Source organism: Hipposideros armiger, unplaced genomic scaffold, assembly GCF_001890085.2.
Source record: "Hipposideros armiger isolate ML-2016 unplaced genomic scaffold, ASM189008v1 scaffold_105, whole genome shotgun sequence".
NCBI lineage: Eukaryota > Metazoa > Chordata > Mammalia > Chiroptera > Hipposideridae > Hipposideros > Hipposideros armiger.
This window is the reverse complement of record NW_017731455.1, coordinates 3201236-3223635: the sequence shown is the minus strand read 5'-3', so window position 1 is coordinate 3223635 and position 22400 is coordinate 3201236.

Genomic DNA, 22400 nt, shown 5'->3' with positions numbered 1-22400 from the left:
TGCTTCAGCTCTCACAAAACCGTGGTTCTTTCCTTTAAAGTATTTCTCTTTGTTTATGTTCAAGGATCCATTAGTATCTTTGTTGATTGATGTGTGTCTCTCCTTTCATGCTATAAGCCTGTTGAGAGCAGTCTTCATTCTTTTCGACTCATCACTGTATTCCCAAGGCCTGACCCAATGTAGGTATGCAATAAATAGCTGTTGAGTGAATCGCTAATTAATTGAATGTGTATTTGCTACAACATTTAGCCTTAAGCTTGTTATTACTATCCTTATTATATAACAATAGCTAAGATCTAATAGCATTGCTGTAAGTCAAGTATTTTATCTGTATTAGCTCATTTAATCCTCACAAAATCCTATGATGTAAGTTCTGTTGTTATTATTACCCTTGTTTTTCATATGAAGAATCTGGGGCTCAGAAGAGAAGTTAAGTGATTTCATCAAGGCTGCAGACACAGCTGGTGTGTGAAAGAGCTGGTTTGTCTGACTCTAGAGTATTGTATTATATTATATTGTATTATATTATATTATATTAATCTCATCTATGACACTCATTTGGAGTCTACACATACGATCTGGTGTGAGATCTACTACCTCTAAAAAGCTTTCAAACATGCCTCTCATCTTCACCCTCTGACCTTACCCCACCATTTGGTAATTAACTTCCTGGTTGGTGGAGTCATTCTTATTATTTATAAACATATCTAATATACCTTGTTATAGTACTTCTTTATTGAGACTAGATTAGAAGTCACCCCCACCACCCTCCAGGGCAGAAAATATACCTTCTAAAATTTTTTTTTTAATTACAGTATAGTTGACATATGATACTGTATTAGTTTTAAGTATACAATACAGTTATTCAACCTTTATGTACCTTATGATGTGGTCCTCACGATAAGTCTAGTAACCATCTGTCATCATACAAAGTTATCATGATATTGGCTGTTATTTCCTATGCTGTACATTACATCCCTGTCACTCATTTATTTTATAACTAAAAGTCTGTACCTTTGATTTCCCTTCAATTTTTTCACCCATCTCCCCGAAGAGGCAGAAGAAGCTTCTATCCGACTCATGATATCTGGCAAGTGCGGGACACACAGTGGGGACTCGCCCATTACTCCTTTATTGATTGATGACATCACAGGGATTTCTTTAGGAGCAGCAACTCAGAATTGAAGCATAAACCAGGGCTAAATCTTGTGTGCCTTTGATGTTACTGCTTTCTCCAGAACCTGATCAACATTTTGTCTCCAGTGGGTAATATTTCTTTCAAAAAAATCTCATATGCTCCCTTCATCCCATTAGCAAATATTCACTGGGGACTAGTTGCTGGCCAGGTCCCCCACCTCTGTCATCCACCCGCACTTGTTGGCTGTAGAAAAAGACACTGGACCAGATGGCCTTCATGCCTGCCCTCCATTTGGGTACCTGAGTGGCTTCACTAGCTCACTCAGCCCACTGAGCAACTCTGTAGGAAGCCCTGCCTTAGTTAACGCCACCAAAGCACTGAGTAACTGCAACACATTAGCTTTCCAACCCCATTCTCAGATGCCTCCCCAAGACATAAGGAAAACCAAGGAACAGGGCTCCTTTGGAACTACAGAGGTTTCACATGAGATCAAAACAGCAGCGGAACTTCTTAATTGTAAAACAATAGATCAAGAGAGGAAGAATCAAATAAGAAATGGTAAATATTCAATAAAGAGCACGATTAGAGTTCTTGGGCAGGAAAAATCTACAGCTATCTTTATACCAGCTTAAATTAGGCAGAAGCTCTAACCACAAGGATAAAATGATAATAATGGATGCGTTATTTCTAGTGGGACTTGCACTGCTATTTGGCCAAATTATTCATGATATTTCACCCATTGCATAAGAAGCTTCTTCAGAGGAAAGAAATAACAGTTTGTCTTCTTGAGATCAGAACAAAGGGCCTCGATGCTCTCCAGAAGCTCGCCCATCATTAGGAGGAGAAAGAATCTGCCCATTAGCAGGAAATCCCTTTAGAAACCTTGAATATCTCCCCAAATAATCCTTCAATAAACTGTAAATGCCCACAAGGAAGTAGATACAGAGGCCATAGGCCTTTCTATAGAGGAAAGAAATAACATGTAGTTCGCACAGGCCAAAGAAACATAACCTCCAGTCTATGGTGACATGTGCGCACGTGTGTGTGTGTGTGTGTGTGTGTGTGTGTGTGTGTGCATGTATGCACTATAACTATAAAATGGAAAAAAGGAATATATCCCCAAGTTTGCTTTCCTAAATGCCCTGTAGTATAAAGGACTAGATTTGGCTGAGAATGATAGAAAACCCCAAATAGCAATGGACCGAACAAGTGCGCTTGTCTTCCCTGAACCAGAAGAACCTGGACAATGATAATGTCTCTGTGTGGCTATGGGTCTGAGCAAGGGAAGCTGTCAACTGAATGGTCTTCTTCCGGCCCTGGCTTCTTGACAAAGCACATCCCTCTCCCTCCGCACTGGGGCCTCCAAGGCTAGGAAGCCCATTAAGTTGATTCACTTTTAAAGTTTAAACTGCTCTCTTTCCCTTGTAACACATTCTCATTAGATCTTGGATCGCCTGGGAAACCCCACACAGTACTGCAGTACTACAAAGGAGGGACTATTTTTGGAAATTTTGGATAGCAAGGAAGGGGATGGGAGACAGAATTTGGGGCTGACAAGCCACCCAGTGGCCCACCAATCACCCCGTGATGTAAAGTTATCTGTTTGGGTCAGCTAGAAAGCCAGACCCGGGAACTGCCAATATTATAACTAGGCTGGTGGTAAACAAATCTTGTCCTTATGATTGTATTTCCTATGTAAATACTTTCCATCCAAAGAATCAGGGGCTGCAACTTGAGTTCTAGACGGTCTAGCTCTAACTAGGGTTTTCTTCTTTGTGTATTTCAAATATTTAACACTTGGAGAAGCCATCAGATGAATGCATCTGATTAACAGCTTTCCTGTCTAAACCTGACTTCCAAGCATAATATTCTAGCTTGATCTTTCCTCTCTCTGGGCCTCAGTTTCCTCTTTTGTAAAATGAAGCAGGTGATATTAGAACTCTTCCAACTTGGAGGTTGTATGCGTCTTCACTTACAGACAGGGTAGGATCACTGAGTGGTTTCTAAGGACAGGAGGAGAGAGTTGCCTCTGCCACTTACCAACTATTTACACCTGGGAAACATACCGCTAACCCTAAATCTCGGGTTCTAATCTATAAATGAGGAATGGTGACAGCACTTACTGGTGGGGATCTCCCAGGGCTAAATGATCAGATTAAGCACTTAGCACAGTGTGTCTGACATATGATATGTGTGCAGTGGGTGTTAGTCACTGTAGCACTGATGACCTCAAGTTTCCCTGAAATGCATCCTTCGGGCAGATTATCACACCCACCTCCCAACACCATAGGACACGCACGCAGACTGACTTGTCATCTTTGATAAATGTTGCTTTTATTAATTAACGCTGTGTGAGGGGAAAGCCAAGGCAAAGGGAAGGAGGGAATAGGAGAGAGGGCGCCTGAGCTGTGAAAAATTCCTGAGTTATTTTCTAAATAACTTGGCTTGGCAAAAAGAAAGGGGGGGAGAAATCCCTTCTCAAGCACATATCCTGTTAATTTTCAAACCCAAGTGTGTATTTCAATGGAAATTTAATCCATATGTTTCTAATTCTTTTGTACTTAACCTATCAAAGCATTGTTTGAAAATAATTATTTGATGTCCAATAAACAGCCTTTCCTGTTGATTTTCCCATGCAGCCACCTGGGTGATAGTTGCCTCAAAGGCAAATGGCCCCAGATGAGACTCAGGTGCCTCCTGCCTACATACAGTACTGTGGACTGAGCAGCCAACCTCATGACCCTCTCCTCCTGGCTAAAGGTGATTGGACTGGGGTGAATAGCTGTCCTGGGGTGGCCATCCGTGGGCATACCGGTCACTTCTGAATGCAGGTTGACTGAAAAGATGAGCTTATCTATCACCAAAAAGAGCCCCAATCTCTCTCTTTGGCATTTGAACAAAGTGAGACAGGATGAAGGTGCCAGTGAACTGTGGCTCCAAGCACTGCATAGTCACGTAAACACTGGGCTAGGGCCATTACGAGCTGTTTCAGTGTGTTCCCTCAGCAGTAGACCCTTGAGTTTATTTGGGAGGTGGTCCCAGAAAACGCTGATAAGGGAATGGGAAATAGAGAATGAAAAGGAGCAAGCCAGTCCGGCACATTTCCATGGAGGGCAATTGGAGTTTTATCTTGCTGGGGAAGTCAGTGAGCCAGGGTGGAACGTGGGCCTCAGGCTCTTGGCCAAGGGGAGAGGGAGCTGGGGGATTTATCCTCCAACTCCTGTCAGTCATTGGCTGAGAACTGCTCCCGGGGGTGTAGATGCCTTCATACTTCCCGTCTGCCCTGTAACAAAGAGTTATAGGTGCTGGCAGTTAAAACATAGACTGTTGGGCCTGCAAGTGTTAAGTGCTGAGGGTGACTGTGCAGGGCAGATGGCATCACTACATGGGCAATCGCGCAGGCTGACCCTATGGTAGTCAGAGAGATAGAGAGACAATAGAACAGGTAGGCAGCAGCGAAGGCATGGAGCACAGGATGCGGGAGAGGCTGTGTGGAAGAAAGAGTGGGGGAGCAGGCATGGTCTCAGGCCAGGTCATCACAATGGGTTTCCGTGCCAAACCCACAAAACTGCTTATATCCAAAGGCAGTGGTCAGACGCTAAGGCTATATAATGCGTCATGAGACTGAACTCTAGAGAGATCCTCTTGGAATGTGGTGGATGGATCTCGAGCACATTGTGGGAGGAGCAGTACAACTATAGCCAGAAGGTCAGTTAGATGCATAACGCATTGTACCAGGGGTGATAATGATGAGGCTGATTGAGCTTATGGCTTAGGGAGGGAGAGGTGATGATTGGGAAAGATATTCGGAGGGTAGAATTTTTCAGGACTTAACTTTGGGGAGTGGAAAGAGAAAAGAGATAGCATTAACAGAGAAAGCTCATAGGGTGACCCATAGGGTGCAATTCAGTAGTAATTGCAAGAGTCCTCCTGGCCTCCCATTGTGGAAATGGAAGATCTAGTCCATTTTTTTTATCCAGAAACGCAGTGGTTATATGCAGAGCCCCTACTTGGTTCTCAGAGCTCAGCTGAGGGATAAAGGATGCTGAGGAGAGTATCAGGGAGAGGAAGGAGGGAAGCAGGATGCTGAGTGTGGAAGTGTCCATCCCACCTGTGCCCTGCTATCCAAACTCCCTAACTTTCTGTTCAGGACCCTCCAAAGACTGATGCCAATCTGATGCATCAACCCCTCTCCTATACGTATATTGTGCTCCAAAGTAGGCACATTGCTTTTCCATTTCGTGCCTCTGCTCAGGCCATTCCAACCATCCCAAAAGCCTTCCATATCTTCCAAGTTCCAACACCCCACCACCCTCTTCCATGAAGTCAGGCAAATAGCCTCCAAAAAACAAAAGGCTTCCAGAAAACATAACCGTGGCTCTCCTGAGTAGCCTAGGAAGTATGGTGAAACAGGAAAAGCTCTCTGCTCCCAAGGCCTAAGAAGTAAGAAGCAGGAAGCTGGAGACACAGTAGGTAGCACGTGCTGGGAAAGCCTCTATTCAAAGTGCCAGAAGAGACTATCTGACCACCCTCTGCCTGGCCCTACATGGATAAGAGGACAGACAGAGGAAGGAGCCCACCCCCTCAGCTTCCACATGGGCGGTGGGCACCTGGACTTATATCTTTGCCAAGATTTCACATAATGGTGGATGGGGAAGGAGGTAATTTCCCATAAGAAACTCAAGGTGCTGTAGGCAACCAGAAAACAAATGTCTCCTGCGGTGGGGAACAGGCTAGTAGTTAGGTCTGACCAGAGGACTTCAGGGGGCCAGTGGCCACCACTTGTCCATGTCTCACTGTGAAGCAATGCATGATGGGTGCACTGCAGGGGGCCCTGAGGCCCCCCTGTGGGTTGGAGTGGAGTCTGCAAGGGGGTGTTTTCTTGAGTGTTTCTAACCTTGCTGCGGGTATAGTCTTTGGCTTATACTGACTGGGATCTTTCCTGGAGAGATCACACAGATAACCTGTTCTTCCCCAGTACAGGTTATTCAAGGTAAGAGGGAAGTAGAATTGAATACAGAAGTAAAGGTTACAGAGTTCATAGTCCTAGTCTTCTGCCACCATCTAGTTCTATGGCTTAAGGCAAGTCTCAGCTCCTATAGAAAATAGGCATGCCAAGTCACACACCTGATTTACCAGGGTAGAAATAAGTCCATTGCAAATGCGGTTGCAAAAACATCATACCAATAGATCTGGCTATTGCTATTAGAGGCACCCCATCAGCAATTACCCACATTTGTGTGTGATTATAACTAACCTCTCCCACAGCACTCTTGCAAAAAAAAAATGTGTGTATGTATGTATATACACACAGACACATGTACATACATACATGTACAAACATGCACATAACATCAGGCTTTTGCATAACCACGGATGTGCTTGGGTTTCAACTGAAAAGTATCCAGCCCTCCAAATGTCTCCCCGGGGGCACAATCTGTAGAGGAGTAAGGCTGAAAGTTTTATCACTCTTCCTGTAGCAACCTAAATTTCTTTGGGCCTCTCCCAAGTCAAGTAAAACAGTCAGAGTAAAATGCTGGCTCAGCATTTCAGTTTCTGTGAGGACATGTGCCAACACGATATGGATCACGGACACAGGGGAGTTTTCAAACCAATAATGCAAATGAAAATAAAATAAGTTTGGGCAAGCAGCCTGCTATGTCAATACGACGTTCAGTGTTATGAGCTACCTTGCCCTGAAAATTATTGCCCCTAGAGGTAGTTTCTAGAAAACCTAAAATTGCTCTCCTAACTTGGAGATTTTAATCCTTGATGCTGAAATCTACCAGTTGCCAACATTTTCAGTGGGGCTTCTTCCAACCTTCATCTGAATGTTAATTGCGGTCCTCCTTGTTTTTATCTCACTTTCCCCTCCACATTTCTACCATGTCTGTTTTACTTCCCTGGCATAGATTTCAGTGTCTGGGTAGAAACACTTGTTCTCTGTCAGTGATTTCTAAACATGTTGGAACTCTTTCCAAATTGTAAAATATCATCTCGCTCCCAACTCCAGTCCACCTTTCTGGGTGCAGCAGTTACAAAGCAGGTTTTGTGAAGGGAAGTGGGCAAAGACAAATAATTAGGCCCTAAATCCATTTACTTTAAAAGCAAACCTGAGAGGAAAGTTCTCTTGGCCTGAAAATTGAAAAGTAATTAATTTGGGTTGTAACAGATGAGGGGATGACATGAGCAGTTGTGAGTTCTGGTTCTCTGGGTTGGCTGGCTCATCCCCTGCTTAGATGATATCATGATCTGATCATTGTTCCCACATAAATGGGGTGGGGTGGGGGCAGGTACATCGGGGGCTCAGAGATCCTGGGCAAGGTATGTGCTTGGGGGGTGCTGGGAGGACATGGCTGGGCAGCTGGGCAGGTGGTTGGATAGAGTAGCAGGAGAGGTGATGACAATACAGGTGGATTGCTTGAGCTGCCCTTTAGGGAGGATCTAGGCAAAAACGGGAAGAGGGAGTGTCACTCTGCGTGGCCCACAGAGGAACAGGGTAGGACAAAGGCTCCAGAGGAGCTGGGAGGAGGCAAGGAGCCATTTCTGCTCTACTCTGGGAGGAGCTGGCTGAGTTTTACAAGGGACTCTCAGGTGGCCTGTGAGAGAGAATAACTACCTTTGCTACGACTGCAATTAATTTCTTTTTGTTGGTTTTACTTGAGAACCAAGAGTGGTATCAGGAAGAACCATGGTCAGAAGGGAGAAACTTTCTAAGCTCCTCAACAGACTGGGAAAAAACCTAAGGTGAGCAGCTCTAGCTGGGTGGTCACTGAGTGTAGCATCAGGGGAGCCTAATATTGTCACGATGTAAGAGGGTGGGCACGTCAATATCCCATCGGGACAAAAAGACTGTGCCCAGCCCATCAAAAGTGCACCAAATCAACCACTGACATTGTGGCCTAAGCAACACAGTGTTGGTAGAGTTTGGGGCATCTACCTTTTCTGGAATTACCCTACCTCAATCCCTTACTAACTACATTTGCTTTGACAAGTTCCTTCATCCTCAACCTTACAATGGGGTTGATAATAGCATCTACCTCATAGGGCTGTTTGAGGACTAAATAACAGTGTGAAATGCTTAGGACAACCACCAAGTCATTGCTCAGTAAATATCAGTTGCTACCACTTACTCTGAAGCAGTATAAACAATGCCAAAGTTTATTCCTGAGAAAAAAAAATTCAAACAGAGGCTGACCAGAGGTCCTGTCTTTCGATGCGACCCACCAGCACCACCTCCCGTCTACCTGTTTCTCCTTTCTTTCCCCTCTATACTATTGTTCTCGTTCTATACTTTTTATCAGTTGTGTGAAAAAAGTCAAATCAGCTTTTCCTGCGACTTAACTCATCCAAAAAGATCAACTGGAAGATCACAGGTTACAAAAACCCATGGATATGTTAAACATAAATGAAGAACTGTTTCCCCACTCAATACCCACCGTTTAATGTGACTCAATACAGGTATGTGTCCAGAACTTTCCAGGTATTACTTTATTTCATCCTTTAAAAAATTTGCAAGATAAGTATTATTATTCCTATTTCTCACAGAGAGAGGAGAAGGGAGGAGGAGTGAGGAGAAGGAAGGGAAAGAGGCAGAAAAAGAGGAGAAAAAAAAAGGAAGGAGAGGGGAGGAGAAGGGGGAGAAGAGAAGATAAAAGACCTGAATAGGCTTGTTTTTTTCGCCTCCATAAACCCCGTCACACAGAGGGTCCATGTCGGAGCAATTCTGAGTGGGCTTAGTAAGAGGCCTGATCATCCCCACCAGCACCCCCCTCCAAAAAAAAAAAAAACCTAGAGAGAGATAAGCTTCCTTCTCCTTCTGCACGAGCCAATCAAGAGACACCTTCATGGTAAGATTTCTCTGACTATCCTTAAAGACACAGAATCTGCCTCCCTCCTGCTCCCCTATGCCTTGTCCATGAATCCTATGATGATAATGATAAGTTGTGTTGTAACCTCACCTGGAAGGACCCTAAGCTCCTTTGAAAAAGTGTCCCCAGCACCTGGACAGCACGTAGCATATGGAAGTTGGGCAGTACAGAATTGAAGGAAGGCGATGTTCTTGTTCTTCTATACCTCATGGGTGTCCAAATAAAACAAAACATGACTAAATCTCAAGCCTTCTTTATTCCCTTCACTTGGAATCCTAAAAGTAATAGTGGCAGTGTCTTTTGTGAGTAAAGGATCTATAATCCCAATGGTAAGAAGTCAAAAGAGAGTGACAAAGATGCTACTACTCAACATGGTTCTGGAGGTGATAGCTTATGCCCATAGACAAGGAAAAGACAAGATGCTTGGGGACTGGAAAAGAAGAGGCAAACTGGCCACATTTAACCAAAAAATCCAAGGAATCTGCAAACCATTAGCACTAATAGGAGAGGGTGTCAGGATTGGAGAAAAAAATCAATCTCCTAAAACTAATGGCATTTCTATTCACCAACAATAGCCAACTTAAGAAATATAATAGAAAGAGCAGAAAGGAAGAGGAGGATGAAGGGAAGAAAGAGAATAGGCAGACACATGAGGGAGGAAGCAAAATGTGTTTCTAGTTAAATACCTCATTGTCTTTGGAATGGTGTGGAGGACTATGGAAAGTTTTGACCAAGGCAAGCACAGGGCCCCTTGGCCATATTTCATCCTAAAACAAGGAAGATTTCCCTACCCAGAGAGAACTGTATAGAGGTCTTCAAGTTGAGTAGTGGACACTCAGTAAGTAAGGAATGAACTAGAAAGTTCTCTGATTCCCTCCAATCCTGAGACCAGTTTAGGATAAATACCCCATTTTTTATTCAGGAGGAAGGCTATATACCCACCATCACCTTGTTTGGGAGCTGTGGTAGGCAACCTGCAAGATGGCTCCCAAGCATCCCTGCCTCCTGGTTCTCATGCCCTTTAATAACCCCCTGCCCAATATTGTGGACTGGATTTACCAGCTTGTCTCTAACAAACAGGATATAGCAGAAGTGATGAGATGTCACTTCCAACATTAGGCTGTAAAAAGACTGTGGCTTCAATCTTGGGTGTCCTTTCTCACTTTCACACTTGCTAGCTCTACGAGAAGGCAGCTGCCAGGTTGTAAAGTGGAAAGGTCTGCATGACAAAAACAAAAATAGACAGGCTTCTGGCCAATAGCTAGCAAGGAATTGAGACCTTGAGTCCAACAGCCCATGAGAAGCTGAATCCGGTCACCAGTCACATGAGTGAGCTTAGAAGCAACTCCTCCCCCATCGGGCCTTGAACTCAGGTAAGAGTGCAGCCCTGGCTGGCGGTTTGACTCCAGCTTCATGGCAAACCATAATTCAGAGGCACCAGGCTAAGCAGCATCCAGATTCCAGACCCATAGAAATTGTGAGAAAATAAATGTTTGATGCTTTAAAGTGCTGCATTTGAGGTAATGTGTTACGCAGCACTAGATAACTAATACAGGAGTCTTTTTCATATGTAGCTCACACTCCGAATTTGTGCTTCTGGTCACTAGCCAATACTTTTTACAAAGATTTCTAAAGTTCAAAACTCTTAGAGTCCCTTCTTATGACAGTCACAATTCCTTTGGATTCTGGACTTCACCCTCCTCTTATATCTAAATTGGTTGAAAATAGGAAGATGGTGCTACAAAGTCTGGCTTAGCTGGGAGGCATATACACTTGTCTTAGTTTGACCTCCACTCAGAAAACTAGTTGACCAGCTGGCATGTTCCACTTGCGTGTACTCTAGCCACACAGATACAACTGTTAAAAGCACCAACCAGTATTGCCACCTGAGATTAACCATGACGCTGGGGCAGAACTCAGAAATCAAGTCATGGCCATGGGTTTAGGATTCACCATTATTCCACTCAGTGGTACTGAGGTTCCACTGACAACCTGGTGCTAAAGCAAGCATTTGGCCATGCTGAATATTTCAGTTCCCCTCAGCCTGGGCTGTGTAATGCTGTGTTCTCAGCCTGTAGCACTCTTTCCCCTATGTCTTCACATTACGTAATACTTGTTCTTTATCTTTCACCTTAGTGATGTGTTCCTGACCGCTGAGCCCAAGTCTGAGTTCGGTGCTCACCCTGCATTCGCCAGTGAAGCCCTGTACTTCCCCAATCACACCGCTTCTCACATTATATGCTATTATCTGGTTGTGAATCTTTATCCCTCACTAGACTTAAGTTGCAAGACAAGCTATCTTGTCTCTTTTGGTCACTGTTGTAGCCTCAATGCCTGCTACGGTCTCTAACACCTAATATTTGAATAATAAATGTTTATTAGATAAGTGAATGGTCTGGACCCTTCAGGCCAAAAATTTCACTTCTAGAACTTACCCAAGCATCTTACCATCAAAACCTCAAAGAACAACAACCTGGATAAAGAATGTAGCAATAAAAGGAAGCTGGAATGCAAAAGAACATAACATATTCCAAGGAAAGTGGAAGAATGTGACAGCTGTCCAGATAACACAAGCCATCAGACACACTTTTACTACAACTCACTGGTTAATTCAGGTGAGGGTGCTCAGTTGGCCTAAATTATCTGGATAATTCTTCATTTTGCTCGGGTCCATAAACTCTTTTATCTCCTTTATAGTTAGGTAGTTGGCAAAGTTTGTCACTCCCACTAGAGAGTGTGGATCGGTTCCAAGTCACTGACCTTCCTCTAATCCAGTTTCATCCCTTTTAGCTCCATTTCGTTTGTTTTCGTTTCCGTTGGTTCCCTAAGTTAAATGCTTCAGAACTGTTTCGACCAACCTTACAATTGAACCTCAGCGAGATTCAGTATTTGCTATTCTCTCTGCACATTATCCTGGCTTTGAGAATGTGGCTGTCCAACTTTTAAAATATGATGGAAGCAAAGACTTTAAAATCGTTCCAGAAAACCTACCTTGTTCCGTCCTCATGGCAGTCCTCAGAAGGGGCAGTCATTCCCATTTTATGGATGAAGCCACTGAGGCACGGAGGTGTGTAGTCACACGCTCATGGTCACGTCACTGATAAGTGGCAGAGCTAGGGTTTGAACTCGCTCAGTTCTGCCTCACTCCAAAGTCTGTATTTTTAATCATCCTGCTTTGTACTGAACCCAAGTACTGGCTGGTTGCTAACAAGTTGCTCATCTGAATTCAAGGCTGGGTTTTTGGGGGTTTTTTTTTTCATGTGTGTAAGCGGCAGCCTCAGTCTGTGTTTATCAAATATTTTCAGAATATTTTGCAAAGATTATTTTCATTACCAGTTCAATAAAACCTCAAGCCCTAGATGTGGTTAGTCAGGCTCTCTACTCCTGAACTTCTAAGTCCTGAGGCACTTTACGCTAATGGAACCTCGGCTCTTCCAACTCCTTAGTGACATTCCTTCCCGCTTATAAACAGAAAGTATCTTCTTTTTGGAAGCCATGAAATTGTGCTGCAGGTTCCACCCTTGGAAGAGACAAGCCTCAAAAAATAAGCCCAATTCTCCTTTCAAGACCGAAGGGAGCTCAGGGCCACATCCAGGGACGCTGCCTGCTTGCATAGAGAAGAAGTGGTCATGAGAGCCCCTCAAGTTTCAGACAAATTATGAACCACACAAAAATGAAACCAGAGCCACAGTGAGCAGTGCCTCTGAGCTGGTCTCAGCCCAGTGTCTGCAAAGGTGGGCTTTCTCATTTCTTATTTCCACTCCTTCTTTCTCAGGACCCTCTCTTCCTCACAGCCCCTCGTTAGCAGCTCTCTCACCCCCACCCTTTTCTTCACTAGAGCATTCGTGCATCTCACTTCTTCCATTTCCATTACTTATAATCCAAACATCCTCTCCTCTCCTCCCCATACATTTCTTTGGCTGAGGAATGCCGTTTCGCAACAGAAATGGGTCCCAAAGATGCCTTTGGCTGCAATTTGAAAAGACGAAGGACTCATGAGGTGAATTAAATGTACTTGATGAATCTGGTAAGCGTTTAATTTGAGGGAATAAAAACACATTCCTTTTTCTACTTACATATATTCTAATTCTACTCTGAAATTTCCCATTAAGTAGAAATGAATTTGTCTTCATTTGACAATTTTATGACCCAAATCAGCCAACTCTGCCCATTTATCTGATTTAAAATGCAACCCAAGGACCGGACTGCTTTAACAGAAGTCCAAGCATGGCCGAGTGTTCGCCATCAACATCGATTTTTCATAATATGCAAGTTTCCCCAGCGTGGCTATCACGGCCTCCCGGCTAAGCTTACCTCTTGAATGACCATTATTCAGCAATAGCAAATGATTCAGCAACGAAAACAAGTGCTTGATTTTTTTTTCCTTTTTAAAGATTTATTAAAGCTCCTCAGAGGCTGTTTTTATAAAACCCAGCCCTTAGAGTGGCTGACCTTAAAAATGTGTTTATCTAAGCTATATTCCCCAAAACGTCAACCAAAATGATAAATAATTTACTTAATGTTTCCTTAAATATTATTTTGTTTGGTTTAAACCCAAAGTAGAAACTTCTTCTCCCCAAAAAGAACACTGTCTCAGTTTTGTACACAATGGAAACATTTGGGGACAAATAAAAGAAATATAATCTTTTTCACAAATTTTGGCTTACTATATGAATGCTGGTTAATCCAGGGACTGCAGAACAAATGTGAGGTTTGGGTGTGAAGTTAGAAGCTGGGACTTTGTGGATGGCTATATGCTTATTTCAAGCATCTTCTTATCCTGGAAGGAAAATAAATATCCACAGGTACACACAGTAAGTGAGGCACAAAGGGATGATCGATAGAAAAGTGTGCCCCACCCAAGCCATGAGCAGCACAGGGGCTACGTTCTCGTTGGCAAAAGTTTTTCTCCAGAGGTTTTGATAAATCCAGAGCTTGGCTATATTGCAATCATCCTTGAGGAGAACTTGCTAAATGTTCCCACTTCCTCTGCAGAACTGTCCCTCAATCCATACATAGGACTAGTAATCCCAGAATCCCTTCCCTTGAGCCACAGACAGAGGCTAGACAACCATTCTCCACTCTCTGGGACTCTGACTGGTCACGTTGTGTAAGGACTCCACCTGGCTCGATTATAATCCTTAGACATTTTAAAAATAAGAGACAGGGGCCGGCCGAGTGGCGCGATGGTTAAGAACTCGCTTGGGATGCCAGAGGGCCCCGGTTTGGATCCCACATATGAGGGCCAGTGACACTGCCCTCTACAGCTAAGATGCTGAACAACAGCTCAACCTGGAGCTGGGCTGCTGTGAGTCGCCGGCGACGGCGGAGGCTGCACTCCCTGTGGCAGTGGATTGCCATGGGCTACCGTGTGTAGCCAGCAGCCAGCGTGAGCGGCCAGCAGCCGCAGTGAGCGGCCGTCCAGAAGCCGGCGACTGATCTGCCTCACCAGAGAAGAGCGCAATGATGGTGCCAACTTGGGCCAGTGAAGCAACAACCTCCACAACTAGACTGAAGAACAAAACGACAGCAACTTGTCTGTTCCCCTTCCCCCAATTCCCCAGTGCTGTTCCCACCCCCCAATTCCCCAATAAAAATCTTTAAAAAAAAAAAATAAATAAGAGACAGAAGGAGAATGGGCCTCACTCTTTGAATCACAGAACTAGAAGTGTAACAGAGGCTGCCCAGGAAAAAGCCTGAGTACAGAAGAGGAAAAGGAGGCCTGTGGAGAAGCAGAACTGAACCATGGAGATGGTGATTTCTGGCAATGCTGTGTGAGCGTCTGAATCCAGCCAGGCCTGACCATAAATCCCCCCTGTTGCTTAAGCTGGTTGGGATCAGGGTTGGCCTGTCACCTCTAATAACCCAAAGAGTCCTGACTAATCCGGTGAATCAAGGATGAGACACAAGTGGCCCTCAGGGGATGTTTGTTTATTTGTTTGTTTCTCCCTAGCTTTCTGGTGGTAACTTAGATTTATACCTATCTTAAATCCTAGCTTCAGAGCTGCATATAATTCTGTTTACCCTCTTTTTTTCTTTTTCTTTCTTTTTTTTTTTTTTTTTTTGGTGGAAAGTTCCCTGTAAGAACAGGATGGCAGGACACCTAAAGAAGCATGATGACTGTACCCTATAATAAGCGAGTCCCTAAAAGCGTTCTTGCTGATTTCAGAACATATCTTTGGATTAATATTAAACATGGGTGTGTGCTCAATGACGTGGGAATTCTTACACTTTAAATACAATTATGAAACTCACCTGTGAAGGCTCTCTTTGGGTCCAGCTGGAGAAGTACTTGGCACCTTAACACTGTTATGCTTTGCATGATTGCTTTGTGCCATGCATTATGTTGAGGGCTTTGCCTGCACAGTCTCATTAAAGCATGCCAAAATCCTATCTGGCAGATACCATTTCTATTCCATTTCACAGATGAGAAAGAGATACTCAGAACAGCTCAGAAATTTGCTCAAGGTCACACAGTTAATGAGTTGTAGAAGCTGGATGAAATTCCACATCTATGGTATCTTATTCCCCCCAATCCTGGCCACTATGCTAAGAAAGTAAAAAGCGGGGCTGAGAGGGGGTAGCCACAGAAGATACCAGCTCTACCACCCAAGGTTCAGGAAAAGCTATTGAGAAGAGTCACCAGGAAGCAAAGAATACTGGATCTGGAGTGAGACTGTTCTAGGCCGACATTCCTGATTCTGCCACTTTCTTCCTGTGTATTCTTGGATGTGTCTTTTATCTAAGCCTCGGTTTCCCCTGCTGTAAAGCAGGCTAATAATACTGTAGTAGGTAGTCTCCAAATACTATCTCCCATCTGTGTAGGCACATGCCACTTCTCGTATCAAGAGAAGTCGTCTGTTTTCCTCTCCTTGAGTATGGGCTGGATGCGGCACATGTTTGGGCCAATAGAATAGGAAGGTAGTAACATTCTGGGACTTTCGAGCTCAGGCCTTAAGCTCCAGCTCCTTCTCCCTTGCAGTCAAGACTCCATGCTCTAAGGAAGCCCAGGGTATACTGGTCAATGATTAGAGACCCTGGGAGATCAGCAGCCATCTTGAATGTTCAAGTCCTGACCAAGCTCCCAGCAAAATGCAACCTCATGAAAAACTCTAACCAAGACCAGCAGAAGAATCGGCCCAGCTGAACCCCAGCCACGGGTTCTCACAGAATTGTGAGAAATAATAAATATTGTCATTTTAAGCCCTTATATTTGGGGTGATTTGTTTTGCAGCAATAGATAACTAGCAAATTTAACTCAGTGGGTTGTTGGAGTATTAGACAGGCTAATGCATTTAAAAGCAAGAACACCCAGGACAGTGCTTGACACTCATACATTCAGAACATGTTTACTGGGCAAGGGCTTTGTGCCAACACTGTTCAGCTGGGATGTTAAGGAGACCAAGTCCTGGGCCGGCCGAGTGGCTCAGTTGGTTAAGAGCTCACTCAAGAGTTTGAGCTCTGAGCAACAGCGGTTCTAGTCCAGCCCGAGCTGAGCAGCCGCTGAGCTGCCAACAGGTAGCAGGATGGCTCAGCTTAAAAAAAAAAAAAATAAATAAAAAAATAAAAAGGAGACCAAGTCCTTGCCCTCTTGGAGCTTACGCTGAAAGAGGAGGAATAATAAATCTGCAAAAATAAATGATCTAATGCCAAGTACTGACTACTGCTGTGAAGAAATGCTACCTAGCAACTCTGCCTGGCTTGTGTGTGCGGCTGACCGCCCTTAGTTCAGGTGCCCGCGGTTCATGCCTTCAGACACTAGATGACAATGAAGCAGGGTAGAACGCGGAGCCTGAGAGACAGAGGCCCATTCTAGATGGTGTGCTGAGAGTAGACCCCACCGCGTGGGAGATTGGAGCAGACACCTGGCTGATAGGAGGCAGTGAGCCTTCCCCGGTACGCCCAGGCTTCCCAGAGCGGGCACCCATCTCCATAGAGTAGTATAACTATCTGTTTTCGTCTTGTCTTTCCTCACTGACTGAGAGCTCCCATGGGCAAATGGAGACATTTCTCATTCGGACCCTATGTGGTTTGGGCAGTGGTTGACACCCAGTAGGTGCTCAGGGAACTTTCATTCACTGACTGTATGAATGCATGTCATGACCACCCACTACTCAAACAGTGGTTAAAATCACTGAGTTAAGAAGCAAGCCCAAAACATAGCAAGAGACGTGCAGAACAGTCCAGCTTCTTGATTCACAGATCAGTTTGTTGGTGACTCACCTGTCATGTGACACCACACTCAGCTGAGGAAGCCCTGCCTTACTGGGGCCCAGTTACTGGGAACATTCACCTTCTTCTCACACACACCTGGGCCAAATCTTCATAACCATTATCAGAAGGGAAATACCTACACTTAGCTTTACCTCCCTGAGCTGAACCCTCACAGAGCTGACCGAGGCGGAAGAGAGAGATTTCGAGGGATGAAGAAACCCTGGAGGCGGAGGACAGGATGGGCTCTCTCTCCTCCCCCACCCAGAAGTCAACTGCAAGTTCCAGAGAAGGCTTGGGGGGAAGGAAACTTGATAGAGTAGAGGTGTCTCATTGACTGAGAGCCCTCCCCTCATCTTCCAAACATCCCAGTTTGAAAAACAACATGTCCTATTTCAATGTCAACACCTTAGTTGTGCACAGCCATAGGCCAACAGGGTGTGTTTCCCCTTCTGCTTTTGCCTCCAGACCCCTTTTTATTCTCCGAAGGACCAGATAGCAATAGGGCGACTTGTCCTCCGAGCGATGGCACATTCCACAAAGGGGCCTCGCTATTTGCTCCTCTGGGAGAGAAAGCTCAGCCTGTCACGGCCCTTTCCTGATGGAGCCCTCTCTCTTCTCTCTCTCTCTCTCCCGCCTCTCCTGCAGCTGCTCCTGGTTCAAGCCGCTGCCTGCCCCAGCTAATAATGCCTTGTCACGCAGCGACAGAATTATGGTCTCACACTGGTTTCACATGTCACAAATAATTGCGCTCCTTGCGCATCATATTGAAGTTGTCAGGACTCTCTTACGCCTGTAATTTGTGTGAGTTGATCATACTTTGGTAAATCAGCAGGTCACGACCTGTGCCCTTTCGCCCCAGTGGCTGCTGAGAAAGACCTACAAATCTCGTGACGGGGACAACAGAGAGGGTATGAACTGTTCAATTGCTCGTGTCTGTCAGCTGCCATGGAGAAGTGCTGTCCCTTTCGCCATCACTTTCAGTGAACTAACGTGCCACCTTATGTCATCCTGTCTTAATTTCTTCGCATCTGCTTTTTTTTCCCCCCTCTAATTTTTTTAAAGCATTTCTGGATATTTCTAATCTTTTTTCCTTTACCACAAGACATTTCAGTGCCAAACCCAAGTGTCTTTCTTCCATGTGTTTTAAATAAAAGCTTCCAGCGTCTGTGATAAAGGCAATAGACCTCGCCTTGTGTCCAGACCAACTGAACAGTGTTTCTCTCCTGTTCTAGTAATGGTTAAACCCCTCTGGCAGCTTTATGAGCTCCTTCGCTAACACTTTATTGGGTAACACGTTCACAAATAGTGTTCCTGAGCCTTTGTTTTCATTAAGGTACAACATGTACCATCAAGTTGAATTTAATTCACTGCTTCATATTTTATACACTGTATCGCTGACCGAGGCCTTCAGTAACTAATGCTGGAGAGAGGCGAATGAAGTTCAAGCTGCTTTTATTACCCAAGATTTTCAATAATTGGCCTCTAAAAAAAGTCAGTGGGAAAGAAGAAAGGTGACCAAGTTCTGGCCAGACTGATGCTCTGTAAATACACTGGAGTGAGGTCAAGAATAAAGTGGTTTTGTGTGGGTCTCTGGGGAAGCTATTGCAAGTTAGGTGGCTAGCCCTCTCCTTCGTTTAAGAAGACGATGGTGTGATTGTGTGCACGGATGTTCACTCTGGTGGCTTCCCTTTCTTCGGCGAGCTTCCCCGCCTCTGCAGAGAAGCGACAGGGGGCTGGGAACTCCAAAGGCAGATGGCAACATCTGACTTCCCATCCTTAGATGCCAGGGAGTGAAGGCCAGGCCATCTGCTGGTACAATAGCAGGTGTAAGGGCAATGGGTAAAACAGAAATCAAATGAGCCAAGCCCTCGGTCCACACAGGACAAGGCGTTTACGCACTTAGTTACTGAAGCATCGACCGAGGGGACATGAACCAAGGGTAATTAGCAGCACACGCAAACAATGCAGAGTTGTTATGGAGGACACAAGCTGAGTTGTTCTGCTGTGTTGGTCCCTTTATCCCTCACCTCAGTTGTCTGGTTTACAGGCACACACCAGTGATGACTCTCAGCACTGGGAGGCATTTCACTTTTGATTCGATGTACGTACAGACTGCTAATCACCAGGTTGGGGCAGGGAGTGGGTTGGAGTGGGGTGTGTGTCAGGGAAGGTGGGGGAACACAGCGTCCAGGTCATAAGTGTAAGTCTCCAAAGGCCCCATGTACAAGTTCAATATGAATGTGGGTGATCACGGGCTCTAGGTTTACCTTTCAGCCCTCTGTGCTGAAAGAGTTGAGTGGAAAAGGCAGTCTGACAGGGGTTCAAACCACAGCAGCACATCTGACCAGCCTAGTGACCTTGGCCAGTTACCTCAACTCTCTGGGTCTCAATTTCCTCATCCATACAATATTTGGCACAGAGTAGGTACTAAGCATGTCTTAATTTTGTCTCAGTCCGGATTCTCACTTGTGAGCAAAGCAGTCTAATGGCGAACTTAAGCAGAAAAAGAATTTCTAAGGAAGATCTTGGGTGGCTCACAGAGTGTACAGGAACACTGGAGAGCTAAGATGAAAAGTGAGCTGGAACCAAGGGAAACTGGAGAGCAAAGAACATGGTTGAGGCCATGCTTTGGGCATTGTCTGGTTATAATGCTACCCCTGGCACTACAACCACTGGCCATTTGGTGCCACCACTCGACCCCAGATTTCTCTATGAACTTCTGCTTTGCTCCCTCCAGATTCAAAGTCCCAGGCAGCAGCTCTGATTGGCTAACCCCAGGTCACGTGGCCATGGCTGAGCTGCCCGGGGGGGGGGGGGGGGGGGGGAAGGGAAGAGAGAATATACTTAGAAACCTTGGAAGATGCTCATCATGGCTCAGTGAAATTCTTAGCCAAGCGTTCTCTTCATTCTCATTCTCTGGAGACAAGGGAAGTTCCAGTCTCAAGCTGACTCCCTACCACTTTAATATAGTACATTTTTTGGCTTCCTTTTCAATAGAGGGAAGGGGAACATCTGCAGCCAAAAGTTTTGTTGGCTTGTCCAAAGCCACTTAGCGTATAAGTGACAATGTTTGGAATGAAAAACCATGTATCTCCAATCCCCATTAAGTTATGTCCATACTAGCTCATAGAGTGACTATGGAAACACTCCAGAGGAAAGGGTGGAACTATGGTTTCCCGCAGGAGTCATGAATCCTGGCTACCAAGTGCAAAGTCATTTTTGACTTCTATATCTGTCACTGTGAGACAGAGCTTTAAAGAAGTGTCTTGGCTGGAGAAGCAAAATGGTGACTTGGCCAAGTTTATGAATAAGGAGAAAATGAAAAAGTATCTGGAAGGTTCAGTTGCACACTTCATTATTGAGCAGTTATGTTCTAGGCCCTGGGCTAAGTGCTTTCTTTGGTGGCATTATTTTACTTAACAGTCAAAATAAATCAGTGAAGTATCTATTACTATTCCCATTTCACACATGGGGGTGTCAAGGTCCAGAGGTTAAGGACATGTGGCATCTCATTGACATGGCACAAACCCTGGGCCTCAGAGGTCTGTCTTCAAAGCAGAACACGCCCACAGGTGCTTCTGGGAGGTGGCAGCATACAAAAAGGACACGGGAATCTCAGGACACAATACCATGGGTACTTAAGAAACGCCTGATGATCTCATAATCTCAAAACCGGTATTGTTTGGGCTGAGGGATCAAGAGACAAAAAGCTGAGGAATATTTCATGATCTGGAAACTTTCAGTTCCTTTAATATGAAAATGCGCGACGTAAAAGATTAAAGATGTAAGGATTCAGAGGTTGCAGGAGGCCACAGAAGATTAAGAGCTTTTTTCCCCAAATGAAGTGCATAGTGTATCCATTACGGGGCAAGGAGATTTCCCCTCCCCTCCCCCACCCTCTCCACTTAATAGAGAAAACACTGAAAACTTTGAAGAAATGCGTTCTTTGTTCTTTAAGTTCCATGATTAATTAGGTATAAGCCATGTTTCAAAATGTTTCGTCATTTATTTGTAATTCTCCCCAGAGCATGTACAGTAACTTGGCTCAGAACACATAGATTACATTGCAAATGCTACTCATATGCTGAAACTTTTTATGTTTCTTTCCCTTCTCTTCTCTGCTTTCCCCTCTAATACCAGAGACTAAGAACAAAGCTGGATTTCAACCCAAGAGCATAGCCTGCTCTGCACAGATCTCCCCGGCTTATCAGTCACCCCCAGAAGGGGCACTAGAACTAGAAACAGCCAGGGGGCTGCCTCATACCCACACATGGATGGACCCTCAGGGTTGCTCCAGCCCCTACTCAAGTAAAGGCATGCATTTACTTCAAGACTGTCTCCATCTCTCCATCTTCATCCATGCCCCCTTTCCCAGGAGCAGCCCCCAAGTATAAACTACTGAGCAATGTCAGTAGGGGTAACCATGTGGATCCAACTGTGGGGCTCTGACTCAACGCTTGGAGCTCCGTTATTCTTATCTAGAAAATGTGGGTAATAGTAACTTCAGTCTGTTGGATAAGTCCTAGGACTAAATATGATTTAGTGCAATGCTTCATTCAGAGTGTGCTCTCAACAAATGTTCACTGTTATGTTTATTATTGTCGACCTAGCCCAACTCCCCACCCCAAACACACACACACACATAACACACACACACACACACACACACACACACTCTGTTCCTTCTTGCCTTCTATTAGACTCACGACTGAGGCAACCCCTCATTTTGGAGTATCTTTGTTTCCATATCTTTGCTTCCCTTCACTCTTGTCAAAAAAGAACACTCCTCCCCAGCTCAGATTAAATGCTGTCGCCTCTTCCTAGAAGTCTTCACTAGTAGTTCCAAGAAGAAACAGTTATCTGCCCTGCGCTCTTAGTCCCCACTTTGCAGACTATTAGAGCTAATTAGATACCTTGGTCACTCTTACAGACTTTGTCTGGTCAAGGCCGAGGCCTGGTCTCAGTCAACTTCATCTGTCTGGAGTTTGGAAGTGTTTCGGGTTGATCCACTAAATGTATTCGTTTCCTACATCTGCCAGAACAGAGTACCACAAACTAAGTGTCTTAAACAACAGAAATGTATTGTCTCACCGTCCTGGAGGCCAGAAGTTCAAGATCAAGGTGTCCGCAGGATTGGTTCCTTCTTGGGGATCTAAGGGAGAATCAGTTTAGGCCTC